The sequence below is a fragment of the Zosterops lateralis genome (genome assembly GCF_965231275.1).
Source record: "Zosterops lateralis genome assembly, chromosome: 8".
Taxonomy (NCBI): Eukaryota; Metazoa; Chordata; class Aves; order Passeriformes; family Zosteropidae; genus Zosterops; species Zosterops lateralis.
In genome coordinates this window covers 29,196,906-29,209,983 of record NC_139768.1, presented here as the reverse complement: position 1 = coordinate 29,209,983, position 13,078 = coordinate 29,196,906, and the positions used below count along the sequence as shown (strand labels likewise).

The 13,078-nt window shown below is 38.6% G+C and overlaps 1 protein-coding gene across 13 annotated transcripts in view; it reads right to left on the bottom strand.

The window, feature by feature from the left end:
- Nucleotides 1–13,078, bottom strand: part of CABCOCO1 (ciliary associated calcium binding coiled-coil 1) — a 158,255-nt gene that overhangs the window by 53,894 nt on the left and 91,283 nt on the right. Inside the window, exon 2 of one of the 13 annotated variants that reach the window (XM_083866913.1) lies at nucleotides 5,796–5,942. The exons of the other annotated variants lie outside the window; for them this stretch is intronic. The gene's annotated coding sequence lies outside the window, so the exon portion shown is untranslated. The remainder of the gene's footprint in view (nucleotides 1–5,795; nucleotides 5,943–13,078) is intronic. 13 annotated transcript variants of the gene reach the window in all.

Here is a 13,078-nt window from a genome sequence, read left to right as displayed (position 1 = left end):
TTTGTGAAAGCAACAGGACATTAGTGCTACGTGACTCTTACTAAAGAGCTCTGCATTACTGTACATGAGTGCATTATCATAGTAATTAATCATCCCCTCCTGGCTCCTTTATAACATTCTTTGCAGATACTCTATGCAGGGAACAGCATTCCCTCTAGGTAATGTTCTTCTGTTTTACATATATAGATACACATCCTTGGAAAAAAATTCTGGGCATGATTATATACTAGGAAAAGAAAAACATAAATCCCGGGTTGTCAGGGAAACTTGTTTTTAAAACAAAAAGATAATTCTGCCATTTCTCAGGCAGTATCCAATTAAAATGAGATACAGGTATGAGAGGATAACTGCTCTGGTGTATCAGCAGCAGGATAGACAGTTATTTAGGGAGAGATGCTGCTTCTTTTTTGCTCACTGTTTGTCAACACAGTCTAGCTCAGTATCTCTCCCTGCCTGTTTAATTAATAGGTAGGCAAAATTTCCATGTGATTTGGCAGTGATTTTGAGAGATTTGAAATGTCGGCCCAGCAATAAGATAGTACAAGTTAAATGTAGCAAATCATAACTTTTCAATTATTCAAAACAATATGCATACAGAGAAATGAAAGTAGTAAAATGTGTATTCTATCAATGATTCCATTATCTTCTTGCCATAAAGAGAAGTGGCTCAATGGAGGATAAAAGCAAATTTTAGATTGAGTCTCTTCTTGATCATAGGCAGAAGACTGCTATATCTATTGCCAGGAAATTGAATTGAGGTTCATAGAAATCCTAAAAAAGATAGAAAAGGCTTAAAAGAACATGTAACCCATCTCCAGGGGACTGGTACTTTTTCTTGCCAACAAGAACTTCAAGCAGAAATAGGAATTTATTTAATCCACTAGTTCAAGACAGTTCCTTCTATGTATTAAGTTGTAGGAATAATGTAAATGTGTGTATAACATTGCAGTACACCACCAGTATGAACTAAGAAAGCTTAAGTTTTCCTCCCCTCCAAGTACCTTTGAGTACAAAACCCTAAACTGCGAGACCTGATGCATAAGATAAAGGAATATAGATAACTTAGAGCACAGCTGTTTCAAACCACCTACCCTCAAGATCCCCGATCGATAAAACCCAAAATCTCTATAGAACTCAAGGACTTCTCACAGTTATTATTCAAACCAGAACAATCCACTCAGAAGTCCCAAATTCAAGACAAGAGACAAAAAGAAGAGCACTGACCATTGAGTGACTCTAAGCCCCCTAAGTATTATACAGCCATGAATACACTGGTGACAATGGACAAGTCATTATCCATCCTGACATAAGGATAGTGTAGGGTTTGGGGTTTGTTGAGAGAATTGTTTAACTGACAGAGAGCCACATTCTTGAGGAGGACATGCTGTGCAGTACAGAATTTGCCCATCAATGTAGTGATGAAAATCACCAGAAAGAATCATTTAACAAGTTATAATTGCAAATAGAAATAAAATTTGTAAAATACAGGAGTGCGTATATTCATATTCTATATGAAATGTTACATAGTAAAGATATACTGAAGTATTTGTTCTATATCATACATATGTATATATTCTCTCTTCAGACTGCCACTTGAGCTCAGATTCCCACCTACTCTGTATCTGTTCTAAGGATATAAACTACTGTTAATCTTGGCAAGTTTACATGAACTAGAGTATATTTTACTCCACAAAAAAGATAAGACATTAATCTTCTGGGCAAACTCTCTTGAAATTTCATTTTGATAGACAAAACTTGACTTTTCAGTTTGAACTGCTGTTTCATTCTGTTGGCAGACCAAAGAAGACAGAAAGACACAACTGTGTGAAATATTTTGTCTTAGTAACACAGCAAAGTATACAAAAAAAAAAAAAAAAATTCACTGATTCCATTGTCCTTGCCCTTTTGCTCCCAAATGGGAACATGATTTCTTTCAGAGATTTCATATTTTACTCCTTTCGTGCCTTTGTTGTGAAGCTCTATTGATTTTTTTGTCACCTTCTCCATGTGACGTTAACCAGGTTTTAGAATAACATATAATAATTTAGGGCACCAAGTGAGAAAATACATCCAGCTGAAATTACAGGGGGATTTTCAATAGAGATACTATAGTTACTCAAGACAAAAGTTGCCTCATATACTAAAGCTGACTGTATTTTTTGTTTATTTGTGAATTGCTTGCTTGTTGGACTACACAAACAGCTTCCAAGGTGTCTCAATATTTCTTTAGTTATTCAGTAAGGACTGGCAAGCCTGAATTGCTGGGACATAATAACATCATGTTTAAGTGATGTTTAAGTCTTGGACCAGGATCCCAACTACAGCAGCAACACCTGGAGAGTCAGTATGGCAAATGTATCTCCATTTTATAGAGAGAAGTCTATCCAAAAGAATGAAATGTGTCACTCTGCAGTCTAGCAATACATCCTAAGTGTCCCTGCCACCAGATCCAAGTCATACCCTGGGTTAGGTGTCACGTGTGTTCTCCTTGTGTATTTGGAATCACAGAGTACAAATCCCAAGGAGTGGATGAGCATACTCAAGAAGAACGTGTCCATGTAGTCTCCTTAAATATGTAAGCATAAAGGTTATTCTGTGATCACTAGGCAATAGGGTTAAAATTATGATGAAACTGTTTGTTATTGCCCTTCTCCTTTTCTTCCCTGACTCATTTGAGGTTATGGACTCATCTTGGCAAAGTACATTAAAATAAAAGGGTATATAACTCAGTAGTCAGTCGTGGGAGCACTTTCCTTCCTGGAGTCTGAATTTGAAATATCTGCTGTGCAAGCATATGTTTATAGAGAGCTGAAAGAAGGAGTTAATGTCCATATTCAGTCCAAAAAGATTATGTAGTTGCATGTAAAAAATGAATTTGCAGAGCTCTAGAGAGCTTAAGTATATTACTTCTTGTAAAAATAAAATTCATTGAGCAGAGGACCCAAGGCCAGCACATATATTTGTGCTAAGAATATCACTTTAACTGCACGCAAGCTCTCCATGTGATGTCATATGGAACCTTATGGGTTTCTTCAAAAACAAGAGTCAAATATTTCATAAGGTATTTATTAATATAATTTATTGATTTAGCTGAGGCAGAATTAGGCTGTTGTAGAGTGGAAATCTGATTAATCTAACCCATTCTTGAGCTCCTCAGTATCTTGGAACTCAAAATTCAAAGGAAGAGAAAGATAGGGCACAGCTCACATATACTCTGCTGACCCTTTTGATTTGGACAGATCTATGGAGAATAGAGGTGTATTTTGGTCTGCAGGGAGCAGAGTTACCCACATACTTATCCTAGGAAATTTAGAAGGAGAATGAAAAAGCTCAATGCACTGTTTGATATTGTTCCTTGAACTGGAGCTTATGCTTTTCTCATTTACTTGAAATTTGAAAGAAGACGATAGGAGTTAATGGAGTTTCATTATGGTAAAGCAATGTAAAAGGAATCATCATCCTTGTTTTAACATCTGTGAACATGGTCTTCCTCTTCCTCACAAAAAAACCATGAGATTCTGCTCGGTTTTAATGCTGTTTGGCATCTGTGCTTTTACTGCCATGGGGACATTCAGAACCATTTACATTAACAGCAAATATTTTTACTGTAAAGAAGGAAACATATCCTTATTGATATTCAGCAAGTGGTGCGTTGTTGCAACCAAGATATAATTTACTCACTTGTCTGACTGGATTACATTACTCCATGCATTTTGTAGTTTCATCTGTGAAAAATTGAACTTTAGTTCTACAGCTGTCATTTCCCATAATTCTTTTAAAACAATCTGTAGCAAAAAGATAAAAAATAGCTCCAATAGAAACTGCTTCTGAGGATGGCATTTGAAAGGACATTATTTAGAGTTAATGAATTAGACTAAGAAGTTTGTCATATTCTTTACATGAGCTGTGAGTCAGACTTTGTGTACAAGTATTTCTAACATTTGTGTACTTTGTAAAGGCCATGACTCCCTTTGTTCCCTGGGAACCCTGCAGTGAAAACATTTGTCTTCAGAAGCACAGGGCTTTGTCAGGCTGCCTGGGTAATATTTCCAGTTGTTCTCAACCTTTCTGTGTGCTCAGATCCAGCGATGCACCAGCCCACTGCCATCCCTTGTCAGGGTTCCCCAGTCTCAGCACTGCAGCCACCTGGGCAGGGCAGCGGGTCAGCAATTCACAGGCAAAGCCACAGGAGTTCAGCCAGTGCAAGGATGAGAGGACTGAGCCATTACTTATTTATAAAATTAGCAATTAGAACTCGACTGCAGTAAAAATGGAAAGTCCCCAAAATGGAGGACCGGGATGCTCTTTCAACTCTGATTTCTGCCTCTTTACTTCCTCTGATGTAAATTTTGAAACTCCCTTTGATGAAAAGATCAAGCTCCAAAACCAGACTAAGCTTCAAAAGATGATTATAGGTTTTCCTACACAAAACTGACTCAAAGTTTTATTTCCTGGATTTATCACACACAATGTAATTTTTCTTCTTTTACACTAGCACATGGATCATACATTCCTTCTTGGTAACTACCTTTTGCATGTTACCCAAGCCAGACATTACTCTTGATAAATGACTATTTAAATTTTCACTGCCTCTGCTGCATTTCAAAGTATAAACTGTAACTGGATGTTTTATACACATACCAAAGAAATATTTTTTTCACAGCCGCAGTGAAAAGTTTTGTTGAAAATATAGAGAAATTAAATGCAATCCAAATAAAGCATTTTTTAAGTTGAACTCAACCATCTAAATTTTTGGTGCCAAATAAGAATTAGAATCAGAGACTGCAAGTAGGGGATTATAATGGAAACAATTTTTCCAGTGCTACCTACACCTTTTGCTGCTATGCATAAATCCTGTTACCACTCATGTAAAAATGATAGAGCAATCACAATTATTTCTGTATTAGACAAAAAAAAATCCCTGTATGATTTCATCTGATGGCAAAATGTAAATCATTATACTAAATAGATACTTTTTGTCTGCTTACAGAAAAAAATGGACTCAATCTTCTTTCTCTCCACCCTATATAATAAAAAAAAAAAAATCAGACACCAATTTTTAGCCAAGCGTTCATCAGAGTATGTATTGTTAACAGGTGTTGTGTATTACATTTCCCATGCACATAGTGTTGGAATGTAAAACTGTAATACTGCTCCTAGGAACAAGTAGCATAATTAAAATTCTTTGTGAGTTTGATTTACTGGGTATTTTCTTCCTTTAAAATAACTACATTACAAACAAGAGCCAATTTCTTAGATTTGATCTATGGGTTGTACAGCTTATACTTCAGGTTCAAAATGGTGATTTAGACAATAACACATAACAGCTGAATAGTTATTTATAATGGCACAGCACCTGCGGCAGATTGTCAGCTGAAAAGGCAAATCTAAATGCTTTCAAATTCTCTTGTGTATTATAATGGCAGTAGTACTGGCCACTATGGATACAATAGTTAGGCATGTAATGTAACTTTTGTTTCTGATTGCTTGCCATTTTCTCAATTTCATTCCTTTAAGACTGAAAATGTTCATACTTAGTGTCAGTCCATATGCAATTCAAGAAGCTCAATTTAGCTTTCTGTTAATTTTAGGGGTGGGGGGTGTCAAGGAACTTAAATATTAAAAAGAACATCAAACCCTTTTCTCATAATTCTAAGATATTCCACATTTCCTAGACCATTACACATGCATAATTAACACAATTTCAGCATTTTGTTTTCATCTTGATTAATGCTGCTGAGAACTCTGGAAAAAATTGATCTGAAATTTTAAAACTGCAAAGACATTTTTCTTACCTCAACACGTGCCAGGATTTTTCTATGAGCCTTTTAGCAGCAGCTCCCATTTAAAAATCTGAAATTCTGCATATGCAGTTTCCTTTTAAATTTGGTTCCTTCCCGGACTGAACCCGTATGGATCATTCGTGTGATGATGTGCTAATTCTGCAGTGATGTGAAACACACGTTAGGAAAAAATGTAACAGCTTGTTGCAGCAGACCCAGGCCCATACCAAACCATCAGTGCACTGATGTAACCTCCACCCACAGCAGAAAGTCCATTTAGATGCACAGTCCACCAAGCAACGTTCAGGTTTCCATCAGAAGAAACAGCTGGGATGTGAATATGTAAGGATCATTCCCAAAAGGCAAGCACTCTAAACCCATTAGAATTTTCCAGACAGGACAGAATTTAAACTCCTTTTGTCTACTAAATATCTATAAAATTACCTATATACCTTCTGAGTGTTGGGAGTTGTAAGATGGGCCATGTGCTTTAGTTGGAAGGTGACAATCCAAGTACAACAATACATTTCTACCAGAAAAACCAAAATCATACTAGGTAGTAACTATAAAAACATAAGCAGAAATAGCATTTGTCTCCAGATTAAAGGAAAAATAGTTTCCAAGGAGCTAATTGCTTTAGAGTGCAAGCAATAGAAAAAGAAAAGAAATAAATGACTGGTCTGTAATAGAAATCTGTAACAGACGCTAGGAATAATCCACGTGCTCCGATTGGGCTGATGGGATTGGCCATTGCCAATTAGCATGAGTACTTTGTTTTATAACATCCATCTACTCCCTGTACGACCTGTTTTAATGTACACCTCAAAATCATCTTTGGAGTACTTCCACTGGAGCCAAGGGAGTTAACCCAGGAATTAGCTTGGTCAGTGAAGTAATTCACATGCAACAGTAAGAGTTACAGAAACTTAGTTGGAAAAGAATAATGGAAAGAGATTCATGCACGCTATAAATCTTCTTGGCTTTGTGCTAAGGTTATTTATCTATTTGAGACAGTGAGGAGATTCTATAATGTGTGCATACTGTGCAATATGGGACAGTGGTTTTGCAATTTAAACTGTCCATTAGTAATGCAAAGTAACTTATTTTCATCTGCTAGATCATTACTGCATTTTTTCTCCCAAGCTTTGACATGTTATAAAAAGAACAAATGTGGACTTCATTAAGATTTATCTTTTACTTCCATTTGATTCACTCTATTTTAAATGTATGTAAACACATTGTAAGACCACCAAGCCTTTTGTAATTTCAGGAGGACAATGCTTCCACTGTAGGAAGAAGTTGATGCCCCACATCTCAGTCTGTTGGCCCAGCTCAGATATTTCTCTGAGCCTCCCTCACTTCTCAGTGCCTGTACCACCCAAGACACAAAGGATTTAAATGGGTTGAAGCACAGTCCAAGAGAGCTGAGCAGAGCTGTGGCACCAGCAGATTCCAGGGAGCAAGGTGTAAGACCTCCAGCATCCCCTCCCCAGCAGTAACCAGTGTTCCAGTGTCCCTGTAGACCTGCACACACTCCTCGAGTGCCTTGGCAGCCACCTGTGCTGAAGCCGCTTTGGCCTTTGGAGAGTGGCTGACTCAGGGCTGACTCACATCCCCTTCACGCTCCCAGCCTTCAGGTCCGTGAGTCCTCCTGGCATTGCTTCTGTCAGTGTCAGGATCACTTGCAGGATGTGCAGCCCCGTTCCAGCTGGTGACACCAGACAAGATGTGACCCCTTCCAGCAGCTCACAGAACTGACCTCTCAAACAAGCTGCCACATGGTCGGTTTGGGGCACCTGGGTTTGTTTCATATGGTCACAATATTTCCCATACTCTCCATCCGCCAATACAGAAAAGATGGAATGCAAGAAGCAGGAGGCTGATACCCACTGCAGAATGACTTCAAGTCTGGTGAGAACTGTTGGGATTGTTATCAACCCTTGCCTTCCCTGCCTATGCAGTACAGACAGATGTACTTACTTACTCATTAGGATTCCTTCAGTTGTTTCTCATCAGTAAACCTGTCTCACCTTGGCACAGTGGAGTCCACATTGTTGCACCCAATTCATTCCCTAGAAGAGCAGTTGTATGCTAAAGGGATTACATGGTGTTCCAATGCCAGAATTATTTGCATATCCTCTATTATTCTTACTATCTTATAATATAACATTGAAAGAAGTAATTGGGCTTTTGTAGGACACCTGTTCCATTCTACTTCCCACTGCAGTTCTGCAGCCACAGCCGCTGACCACTCTTCCATGCTACTATAGTTTAATGTTGCTTTTAACTAGGTGCTACTGTAGCCTCTATCCCCAAACACTCAAAGTAGGAGCAGAAGACATGAGCTTGCTGCTGCAGTTGGCTTTTCAGCTAACTGGGATGCATAAGGTCGAGTGATGTCTGTGCCTAATGTCTCATCATCATCCACAGACTCTATAGTGCAATTTCACTGAATATTCAAAGCTGGGCCTACTGGCACATCATGACATTTGTATATTTATGTAGTAAAGAAAGCTGGAGCAAAGTCAGTCCAATGCACAATGGTTTGTTACAGCATAATAAATTTTAAAATTAAAATAAGGACTTTCTTTTCCAGCACTTAAATTCTCACTAATTTTTGTGGGTTTGATCAAATCATTAATGGTTTTTAAAAATCATTTTGATATAAAAATAGACATCCAAGATTTTCAATATCATCAAGGCACTAATGTAACTTGGAAGATATGTATTAGAACCTTCCAAGCAAGCTTAATTTTTCTTTCAGGATTTGTCTCCACTTCATTCAAACTCTTGATTTCATTATGCAATAATTGCATACGCTTTCTAAATATCTTCTAACTTTGCAAGGTTCTACTAAAAATTGTTTCATTAATATTTATAAACTACAAGTAAAGCTGTAAAGCGTTTTTTTTCTACAACAAGAATTATACTTTTAGCATTGCATATATATATTTGTAGGAGGTATTTATTGGATTTAATAATCGCTACTCTGTGGGAAGCCAGCAAAAATTAAGATTTAGCTGACATTCCTTTATCCAGGAAATCCTGATTAGTGGAATCTTACATAAGAAATACAGAAAAGTAATGCAGATTTACATTCTCTTTAGGAATAAGCTCTGGGGATCTGGATTTTCCTTCTTTGGACAAACACCTCCAGGGAATTTCAACCCAGGAATTAGAGACTTTTGCTTCTTCTTTTCATTCTTTTTCATGTCTATAAACCATGTCTACTCTTTGAAGACTATTAAAACAGCTGGCAAGAAAATGTCCTTTATTGTTAAACAGCACTTAGCTCTTTAAATAGTTCACCGACTAATAGTCACAGGTTAATAAGATAAAAGCATTATACACGTTATCTGTGTGCACTTCACCCGAAATGAATTCCTAGACCTTCATGCTATACATGGATACTTTAATTTGCAGGATAACCAAACCAGAGCCATTGGAACTGAGATGACATCCCCTTGTTGCAGTTCCCAAGGGTTATAAAGGCCTGTGTATGTATTCCACCTGTGTCTGTGTTACACACACTAAAATGAGTGAGGGTTCTTTGTGCTCTAGCTCCGTCCACACTGGCTGTCAGACAGGCACAGTGGGGCTGCCTGGAGCCCAGGATGCTGACTGTGAACATGTGGACATGGAGCAAGCACCTTTGCAATGCTTTCCTAGTTATCAGCACCACTCCTTTTTGGCAGGAGCCATGATACAGCCAGCCACCATGACCAAGCTAACCAGAATGCAATTTTGCCAAGCTAACAAAAATGCAATTTTTGGCTTCAAGCTCCAGAAAATGTTAAACCCATCACCTACATCTTCCCCCTCACTCCTAGTAGGCAGGAAATGACTTTCCTCTGCCCACATCCATGAGGGAAGGTTTGATGAAAGATGACCCTGTACTATCAAGTATTTACCTTGAAGTGCCAGAATCATATTGATCTGCTGTCCCACACCATGTGATGGCAGACCCTGTGCCACAAATACCTCTCTCAGGTGATTGCTGTGAACTTGACAAGCTGCCTGACAGCAAATACAAGCCCACAGGTTGTCTTTAACTATTGGAGATAAATAGTTAGCAATAATCCATCATATTTCAACCCATTTGGCAAAAGGCGGAGAAATTCTTAAATGGTGCTGTAATTATAAAGCTGAGTAATTTCTTTATATTTATTTCAACAGTATGGATTTTAAAGTGCCCTCTGGGAGCAAAAAGATGTTTGTAGAGATAAAGCTGTAGGGAGCAATACATTCATGCCAACACATGTAGCTGAACCACCATTTTTACTTTATTAATTTAGTTGCTGGATTTGTTCCTGATATCTACAGCTGTATTATCTGCTCATAGAGGTGGATGAGTGGGTGGAATGAGGTTGATTACAATTGATTTAGTAACCAAAGAGTAATTTTTTCCATTGTTTGTTCAGCACATTACTAAACATATGGCTTAATTACAGTTTCCTTGTGTTCTTTTCAGTGTAGTGTTGCTTATTTTACTGACACACTGTTTTATGCAAAATATTAATTGAAATACAAAGCAGACTTACTATGAGAGCTGACATCCATAAAAATATTAGTTGCTTATATTTTGCACTGAGCCTGTTGGACTTCTCAGGAGAATCAGTGTTTACAGTTTAATTTGGACCAACATGGGTTCCCTCCTTCCAAAAACAGTGGTAGAGCATGTACCATAGTCTAGAGCATGGGTAAGAAAAATTTACTTTTACCAGTGGCTGCAAAGGGAAATCCTCAGAGTTCCTGAGCCAAAGTCGCAAAAATGTGCTGAGGTAGCTGTTCCATTTCAGTGTGATTGCAATAATTGTATGCAAATGTCTCATTAAAAGTAATTCAACTTTATATAGCTATAAATAAACTACTATGCTGTTGTAATGTGTTTTCAGGCCATTAAGTAGTACAATAAAGATGCATGGATTCTCTCAATAGATTAGATAATCAAAAAACCACCCACTCCCACAATCAAGCAACTATGCATTGGAAGATCTTGTTTTGTTTTCAGAGTCATCTTTATAATTAATCTATTTGGAATAAATAATTCACCAAATATAAATATAAAATAATGTTCAGTCACAGAACTCATAACTCAATATATCCAGGAGGAATGCTTTTATATTTCCTATTCAGGATTTTAATTCCATGCATTGAATTTTGCCGTCTCTTTCATAAACCAAATCTAATATACAATCAACTTTATAACCAGATAGTCAGAATACAGAATGAAATGGTTTTGCAGAGGCACTCATAAAACTCTCCCAAATATTTTTAGGAGAAAGTATGAGAATTTTGTAACTTTCACTACCCACTAATAGGATTCAGATATCCACTGTGAAATGATCCAAATATTTCCTGGGTAACAGACTCTGCAGTTATAATATTAATTTCAAAGGAAAAAACCAAACAAATACACGTATCTCTATACTGCTGTAGAGAGAACCGTCCTAGGAAGCAAGACTAGACAATGAGGGAAGGAAAGAGTGAGCCATGATATCAAAGTCAGCAGGACTGGAAAAGAGAAGGGTTTGGATACAATCACTGAGATCACATCCAAGGACTGGCGAGAATAAAAAGCACAGGGTAAACCCAATTTAAAGTCTGTCCTATGAGGAGGTGAAGATACCCAATCTCTCAGTGGGGTCATGAGCTGGAACACTCACATGTGGCCAGTACACACAGCGTTAACCTCAGTTACTGCTTCCCACGGGCCCCTCTGCCTGCACTAGGCTGTGCCCAGATGGTTTTCTTTTGTTTGGCCCTTAAAACTAAGAGAGGAAACTCAGATTGCCCAAGAAGAACCACAATATTAGACATTGTGGAGCCATAAGGAGGCATTAAAATGGATGCATAGCATGTTCTTGCCTTAGTTTAACCCTCAAAGATTTTCAAGGCTTCAGAAACTGAAGCAAATCCATCTAGGAGAAAAAAAGAGAGAAAGGGCAGGAGAAGAGTTGAAATTTTAGTGACTTTTTGTTATGGCTTCACGCTGGCCCAATGCCAAGTGTTTTAAGGGCTTATTTTGCTTCTCATTATCCTCCTCTGATTCTGTTAGCAATGAAATTTACTTTGCAACTTAAGTTGATTCTGTTTTGCCTATTAAATATTTCTCCTGGTCCTTATCTCACTCATGAAGTGTTTGTTAACTTTTTTTCCCCCTCTCCTCTGGCCAGCTGTGGCAGGGGAGGGTGAGCGAGTGACTCTAATGGTTGCCTGGCGTTGGACCAGCATCAAACCACAACACTTTTTAACAACAGTAACACAGGAAAAGCTGATATTTCAAGGCTGTGGGGGCATCAGGAAAAAAAAGTTTGGGAGACATGGACAATATTCATATCCACGCTGAAGTCAGCCAGGACAGGAAATGGCCACCTTCAGTGCAATGTGCTTTTAGACCTGTGGTTACTCCTAAATGACAACCATGTGCATTTTGTCCAGTTGGCTTCTGCTCCCTCCCTGCCGAGCTGGCAGAGAAACAAATCAGAGACAATAGTTTCAAATCCTAAATGCTTTCAGTGGCAATGCTGGGAGGTGCAATATACCCCATCCCTGCACTGGTACGTGCAGGGGCACACAGGGCAGGCTGTAAAGAGAGGCAATATCCTGGGAGCAGCACAAGCTGCCACAGACCCAAACTCTCCCATTGCCACTCCTGGTCAGGTCCTACGGATTCCCAGCTCTTCACCAATAGCAGAACTACATTTTCCCCACATTCCTGAGACATCCTGGAGTCTGGACTAGAGCACATCAGTGCTCACCTGACTTCTCTGAAAAGGGCTGACTGCAGCTGCAGTGCATTCACAGCTCAGGGTTCACTGCTGCTCCTGCAGTGGGAAGGAAAAGAAGGGCAAAGAGCAGAAGTATTAATGGTAGTCAGCTCGGAGAAGATGCCAGGCACAGGGGCACGAGCCACCAGGTTTTCAGAAGAGGCATCTTGTTCTCCCTCAGGAAGTTCTAAGCCAAGGAGCCAAACCTGAACAATTCCCAGTTCATGCAGCTCCTAATGAAGTTCATGGGGAAAGGGCAGCAGTGACGAGCAGGGTATGGTGTAGTAAAACCTTTGAATACCATTCAAAAACACTTCAGCTGCTAAAGACGTCCTCATGTTGATGTTCTTGCATCCTTCAAAGGCTTAGAGCAGTCCATTAAGAATAGTATTAGTATGATACACCCCTAAACTTTTCCTCATCCTGGAACAGAATCACAGCATGAGGCAAGATGCAGTTCAGTGATACAACATGCATAGTGACAGTTTTCCAGAATACAATTATAGGAGAAAAATTCTAAGCCCA